Source organism: Zosterops lateralis, assembly GCF_965231275.1.
Source record: "Zosterops lateralis genome assembly, chromosome: W".
Classification (NCBI taxonomy): domain Eukaryota; kingdom Metazoa; phylum Chordata; class Aves; order Passeriformes; family Zosteropidae; genus Zosterops; species Zosterops lateralis.
In genome coordinates, this window is record NC_139801.1 from 12,005,939 (window position 1) to 12,013,440 (window position 7,502).

A 7,502-nucleotide genomic window follows, 5' to 3' on the forward strand; every position below is an offset into this window, starting at 1 on the left:
GGTCATCACTGCCTATTAGGATTGCTTCATATTTCAGCATCATAGAGTCTGTTAACCATTTTTCAGCCTTCTGGTTTAATACATTTCGAATTGCATGAGGTATTCACACAACTAGTTTACTTCCAAAAGTAAGCTTATGGCTCTCTTCTACCAGAACTGCAGTAGCTGCTATAGCTTGAATACATACTGGCCAGCCACGATTTGCTGGGTCCAGCCTCTTTGATAAATAAACTATTGGTCTCTTCACTCCTCCCTACTCTTGAACCAGGACTCCATGAGCTTCTCCACTTTCTACGTTTACATACAGATGAAAAGGTTTTTCTAATGAGGGTAAGCTCAAGGCTGGCACTGAGGCTAGTTTCGACTTCAATTCTTCTAATTTATCATCATCTTCCTTGGTCCACTTTATATTATCTCCCTCTCTCAGTTTTCCATATAAAAATTTTACTGCCTGTGTATACCCTTCAATCCATAATCTGCAATATCCCAGTAATTCAAGTAGTTTTCTTATTTCCTTCTTTGAAGAGGGAGAGGGGAGGGATAAAATTCTTGCAATCCTCTCAGGGTTTATTTTTCGGCTACCTTTGCTTATTAAGTGTCCAAGATATTTCACTTCAGGTTCTACAAATTGCAGTTTCCCTTTTGATACTCTTAGTCCTTTTTCCCCAAGAAAATTCAAAAGTTTTATGGTAGCTTCCCTAACTTCAACTTTAGCTTCCCCTGATAATAAGAGATGATCCACATATTGTATAAATTGTATTCCAGGAGGAGTAGGTAAAGTTTGTAATATTGTTTCTAAAGCTTGTCCAAATAAGTTGGGAGACTCAGAAAAAAAAAAAAAAAAAAAAAACCTTTCCTTTTTAAGATTTCTGACTTCTAAAGAAGTCAAAGGGTTATTTACAAACCCTGCGCTTCCCCCTCCCATAGGAACTTCTCGTAATGGGAATAAATTAATCCCTTTATCCCGGCTTTCCTGTTTTTTATCCTTATGTTGGTATGGTGTTTCCCCTTTAAGAGGAGAAGTCCCCTGGCCAGCAGCAGCTGTCGTTACCATGGGGACAGTGGCAAAGGCAGGGGTTGCTGGGACTGGCAGCCGAAGCCGCCGTGGCTGGGACAGGCGGGATTTCCAGCAGAGCTGCTGCAGCCTATGCCGCCGGAACTGGGGCTGGAACATGTCCTGACATATCTATTGGAGCGATCCCCGGCCATGCGGTCTGGCCCGGAGCAAACACAGGCGCGGCAGCTATGAACGGCTGGGCAGCCAGCGGCGCAGGAGCAGCGTGCGGAGGGGGGGGGGGGGGGGGGGGGGAGCTGCTGGTATGGGGACTGGGGTGGGCAGGATGGCCACGTACGGAGGGGAAGCCTTCAGGGGAACAGGGTCGGCCGGGGGGGTCAGCAGGGCCGAGGGAGAAAGCGATGTGGGAACGGGGCCATGCGGGGCAGCTGGCAGAGGTGGTGGCGGGGGCAAGATTTTCAATACATCTAAGCCCTTTTCTCTTTTTTTTTTTTTTTTTTTTTTTTTTTTTTTTTTTAATTTTTTTTTATTTTTATTTTGCTCTATCTCTGGGGTTTCTGATATTTTAAAAATTCTTATCCCCATAGGGTCCATGTCTCCTCTCCAGCAGGCAGCATATTTTTTCCTCCAGATTAAATGGTTCTTTTGAAAATATATTTAAGGCCTGACAAATCCACCCTTCAAAAGAACCATATCTAGGCAAATAAACATGGTCAGATCTTATTTCCCTTTTTGTCCACTCAATCATACAGTATTGAATAATCTTTACTTTGTCTTTTGTTTTTCTTGTACAAGGATCTAGATCCCAATTTGCTAACATAACCACCAAAGGTCTATCTTGAGGTATTTCTGCTGGCAACTCTTTTCAACCTTTTTTTCCTGAACTCTGATTTTTACTGATTTTCTGTCCCATTTTCAGGATTTTATCTAGTTATCGCTTGGTCTTTGTTTTCCACTGTCCCTAACAGCCTGAACACCACCTTCGCCCTTCCCCAAAGCACAGAAAACTCCTCTCAACAACACAATACCATGCACCTTCTTAAAAAAAAAAAAAAAATTAAAACAACAGTCTATATTACATATACATTCCTCTAAAAAAACCCCAAACCTTTTAAAAATTAACTTCCCCATTAATCTATAAAACTGCATTAATCCTTTTTCAAACAGCCTTATTTTGTCCTGATTTTTTTTGTTTGTTTGGGTTTTGGTTTGTTTTGGGTTTTTTTTTAGCATGTTTTATCCCCAATCAGAAAACATTTTACACTTTTTAAAGACACATTCTTTTCTTTGTAACATTTTCTTACAAGCCAAACCATCAACACATTTTCTCTCTTTTTCTAAGAGGATTTTATTCTTGCCAAAATTTATTATTCTTCGGGTATAACCCTCATTCCTAATAATATTCCTAGATCTTTTCCCAAAAAAGACCCAATTCAGGCATTGTTAATATATTATTAATGCTGCCCGATCCCGAGAGAAAACACAAACCAACAGAGTGTCAGTTTATGCGGTGCTTTATTCGAGGGACCTGGGGACCTGAGGACTAGCGTCTCAAAGTCAGTGTCTCGAGTTGGTTACAAAAGATGCTCATCTTTTATACCTTTGTTACAAGTCTTACTTCATCAGCCTACGTGCAGTCTCCTACATACTTCACTTCAAACATTCACATTCATCTTCCAGGTAACCTTTCTAACGGCTATAAATTTTGCACGCTTGCTTTAGCTAAAATAAAGGTTAATTCTCTAAGCTTAACTCCCACCATAGAAAACAGTTTATTGGTAACCATGTAATCATATTTCACAAGTAATTTGTATACCTATATGTACTACATGCTCTACTAAGTCCTTTAAACATTGTTCCTTGTATCTGCAGATTCTCAGGCCTCATTTTTCAGGTTTCGTTCCCATGGGCCTGCACAGGAACCAACTCCTTAGCCTAACTACTGCTAACGGAGGCCTTATGGCAACAACTCCCCCCTTTTGAGCATTCTTCAACCAGTTGCAAGGATGCTCAATTCTCTTCTTCATGCAGCAGTTTCTATATAAGATGGTGGTGGAGTAATTCTTGTCATGACTTCATTTCGGGTCATGGCCTTCATGACTCTTCTCGTATGCATCCTTTCCCTAAAGATCATTCCTAAGAAACAACGATATGCTACAAAAATAATCACAACCAAGATTATAATCATTATTACATATTGAATGACAGAGGATATCCAACCAGAAACCTGGATCCCTAAAGAGCTAAATATTGCTCCAATCCAATTGTGTTCAGCATCTTCTTTGGTTTCCTGTATCTTAGACTCTATATCATCCAATTGACTTATGTCTTTTTCTACTTCCTTTGTAATGTTTGGGATATGGATACAGCAATGATCTGTTTTATCATGTAGGTACCCGCAGACACTATGTTCCTTTAATAACAACATATCCAATGCCATTCGATTCTGTATAGCCATCCTACTAGTTGCTTGTAGCTGCAAATTCAAATACTTGAACCTCTTTTTAGTGGCTGATGCTAATCTCTCAGTTTGTCCCAAAAGCCGGTAGAGCATTTCCCTATTTCTATAGGTCGATATGGGAGCAAATAATGATTCTAACATCCAACCCAATTTGACCCCTCCTGATGGTTCGTGCCACTCATCTTCTGGATTTATTCCCTCCATGACTTCTTTTTTATTCCTCCTTCCTATGTCCAAATCTGTCAATTTTGATTGTTTCCAGAATGGGCATAATGTGGGCACTCTCAACGTTATTTGGGTTACCAATCCATCTATAGGTATATGTGTGGTCCACATTCCACGTCCCATGACCCATACTAAATTCCCTGGACTCTTTATGGTAGTAGTTTTGCAATTCACCTGCTTTTGCCCTTTTAATTCTCCTTTTATAGAGTGGTTGTATCCTCTACATTCACATCCCCATTTCAGCAAAATCTTCACTGGTACCAGCCCTACCTGCTCTCCTGGTGTATCACACGTAATTACCCTTGTACAATTCCATGACTCTACTTTCTCTGTCATTTTCCTATGACTTGTTTCTGCTGTCAGAACATGGGCATGTGTCTGGTTCTTTCTACCAGTCCATTGTATACACCATCTAATTTTCCCTAGATAATTATATGTTTCCAGCAAGCTTGGCCCCCAGATTGCTTGCCATGTAGTCCACTCTTCCTTGCTATCCTGGCAAACCACTTCATAGTAAAATTTTGTAGTGGGCATTTTATGCGATTGCACCTCATCATATTCACACCATCCTACACTTTTGAATCGTCCAATCGTGATGAATTTGGAATTGGTTAAGGCTTCACAATCTCTTCTGCTTCCAGGTGATGACCACTGTTTGCGGAGAGTTGTTGTTTTAACTGTCCACTCAGTACGGTTATGCAACTCTTTCCTACATTCCTTTGTCCCATTTCTGGTGATCGGGGGCATTTCAGTGATAGGAATAATTCCCCAGGGTATAGGATCTCCTGCTGCATGGGGTAAAGGGAGACAAGCAGTTATGGATGACACATTCTGAGTTTTCCCAAAGTCTCGTATCAGTCCTACTACCAGATTTTCCTGTTTAGAGTTTCTTGGTAACCCTACCTCATTATCTACCTGCCGAGTCGTTCTCATCTCACTTAGGTACGTCGTCGTTCTTGCATGTGCCCACCAATCATCCTGTGCTATCCAACACCAGTAAATGCCTTCATCTTTTCCTGGCTGCACATTCCTTACTATCAGGATAATTGATTCTCCTAATCTTCTTTCTATCTGATACTTCCCTCCAGATGTTAAATTTTTCCCAAACCACCATCCATACTCGGAAAAATGCTGGCCTTCTTTAACTTCACAAGTAAAAATCACATCCTTCCCTTTGGTTACTCGGTATTCTCCATGTTGGGCCTTAATTTCAGAGCCTAAGTGGGCCCTTGCCTCCACCTTTCGTAACCCAAAATTCCTTTTCCCTCCACAGGACACTATGCACAGATATATACCTTCTGTCTCTCCTATCTTCGGATCAGTATAATTCAGCCACCCTTTCCCATAAGTTCCCAGAGTCCACCAACTTATATTCCCCAGCTGTCTTTCCCATTGCTGATGTTTATTCTGTTTCCACCACTTGACTTGGATATCCTGAGAACATTTCTTTTCCAATTTGAAGGTACAATTATTCTCAAAGGAGATCCGTCCCACATATCCACCTGAGTTGAGACTGGAGTTACATTTACAGCTACAGTTTCTTCACTTATTTTCCCAGTATCCCATGGTAAAACCTTCAATTTGAAATTCCCATAATCAAAGCTTTCTCTTATCCAGACCACGCAACGATAAACGTCGCTGTCAGTTATTGTGACATTGGATAGTTGCAGGGTGGTATTTCCTTTTTGCTCATCCTTATCCCAAACCATAGTTATACCTGTATGAATTTGTTCTGCCCCCTGTCTCCTCCACCTTACATTGACTTCTTCGGATCCAACTTTCTGGTTGTCCGTGAACAGACAGGTCATAGACACATTCATTCCTTCCACCATCACTATTTTGGGTTCGAGTTCTGTAATAACTAAAAATTCCTTGGTTAAAGGTAATAAACAGATCAGCAAGAACCCAACTGTCAGAATCCAATCTTGGGCTGGAACACCATTCGAGTGGAGGTTAACGGTTAAACTTCCCAATGGGTCGGCACCTTCTTGACTCGGGTGTAATGTATCCAACTGTCGATCCCCTCGACTTTTACTGTGGTGAAGGTGGTCATGATCACTTGTTGCGGGCCTTCTCATGTTCCTTTCAGGGGGTCTGTGTTCCAATTTTTCACATAGACCTGGTCTCCCGGCTGGATGCCATGGACAGGATTTTCCAGCGGCAGGGGTCTGTTCCATTGCAGGGCTCCTTTTAGGGCGGTAAGTACCTTGTTCAGAGACAACACATAATTAAAAAGCACATCATTCCCTACTACATGAGGGTCTCCCTTTAATACTGTAGCATGATATGGTCTGCCATACAGTATCTCGTATGGACTTACTCCTATCCTCTTTCGGGGTTTAATCCTAATTCTTAACAAGGCTAATGGCAGGGCCTGAGGCCACTGGATTTTGGCCTCTTGACAGATTTTCTTAATCTGTCCTATCAGGGTTTGATTCATGCTCTCTACTTGCCCGCTGGATTGAGGACTCCATGGGGTATGCAAATTCCAGGTAACATCCAACAGTCAGGCGACTGTCTGTACCACTCCTGCCACAAAATGAGGTCCCCTGTCAGAAGAGATCCCTAATGGAACCCCAAATCTCGGAATGATTTCTCTCATTAATGTTTTCACCGCTTCTTTGGCCTGATTAGTTCAGCAAGGGAGTGTCTCTGGCCATCCCGAGAATGTGCAGACATACACCAGCAAATACTTGTATCCTTGTGATCGGGGCAATTCGAAAAAATCTATCTGCCAATAATCTCCTGGCTCTGCTCCTACCTGTAATTTCCCTAGTTGTATCTGCTTCCTCACTATTGGATTATTTTTAAGACACACTGGGCACATGGCATTCACTCGTTTAGCCATTGTTAACATCTGGTTAGCGATAATTTCCCTCTTCAGAAATTTTACCAATACCTCTGCTCCCCAGTGGCATTTATTATGCTCAGTTTCTAAAATCACCTTCATCAATTTGGTAGGGACCACTACTTGGCCAGTCCCAGTCACATACCATCCCATTGCATTCTTCTGGGCCTGGACCAGTTGTGCCAATCTCTCATCCTCAGCAGAATAACTGGGTTTTTGTCCCATATAAGGTTGTACCGGTCCTACCTTTGTTGGAATCAGCGCCATTTCAGTCCAGACCTTTTTAGCAGCTTTTCGTGCGATTAAATCAGCCAGCCGATTCCCTCGAAAAATCTTTCCCTCATCTTTCTGGTGTCCTTTCACATGCATCACAGCCACTTCCACTGGCTTATACACAGCTTCCAGTAGCAGCAGGATCTCATTCCGATGTCAAATGGATGTCCCCTGTGAACTTAACAGTCCTCTCTCTTTCCATAAAGCCCCATGTACGTGCAGAACTCCAAATGCATATTTTGATTCTGTCCATATATTTACCTTTTTCCCACTGCTCAGGACCAGGGCTCTGGTTAATGCTGTAACTTCAGCCTTCTGTGCAGATGTTCCTGGGGTGAGGGCCCTAGCTTCCACCACCTGCGTGAGGGTCACCACCGCATACCCGGCATACCTGGTTCCATTCTCTACAAAGCTGGATCCATCGGTATACAGTTCCCAGTCTGGCACCTCCAGGGGCACATCTCTCAGGTCCGGTCGGCTAGCGTATACTTGTTCGATGATTTCCACATAGTCATGTGTTAATTCGCCCTCATTCTGCTCACTGCGGAGGAACTCTGCTGGATTGATGCAATTAGTCACTTTGAGCTCAACATCATCCTGTTCTCTGAGCAATGCATGGTATTGTAACAATCTGCTAGAGGACATCCAATGCCCCCCTTTTTGTTCCAAAGCTGCCAGTA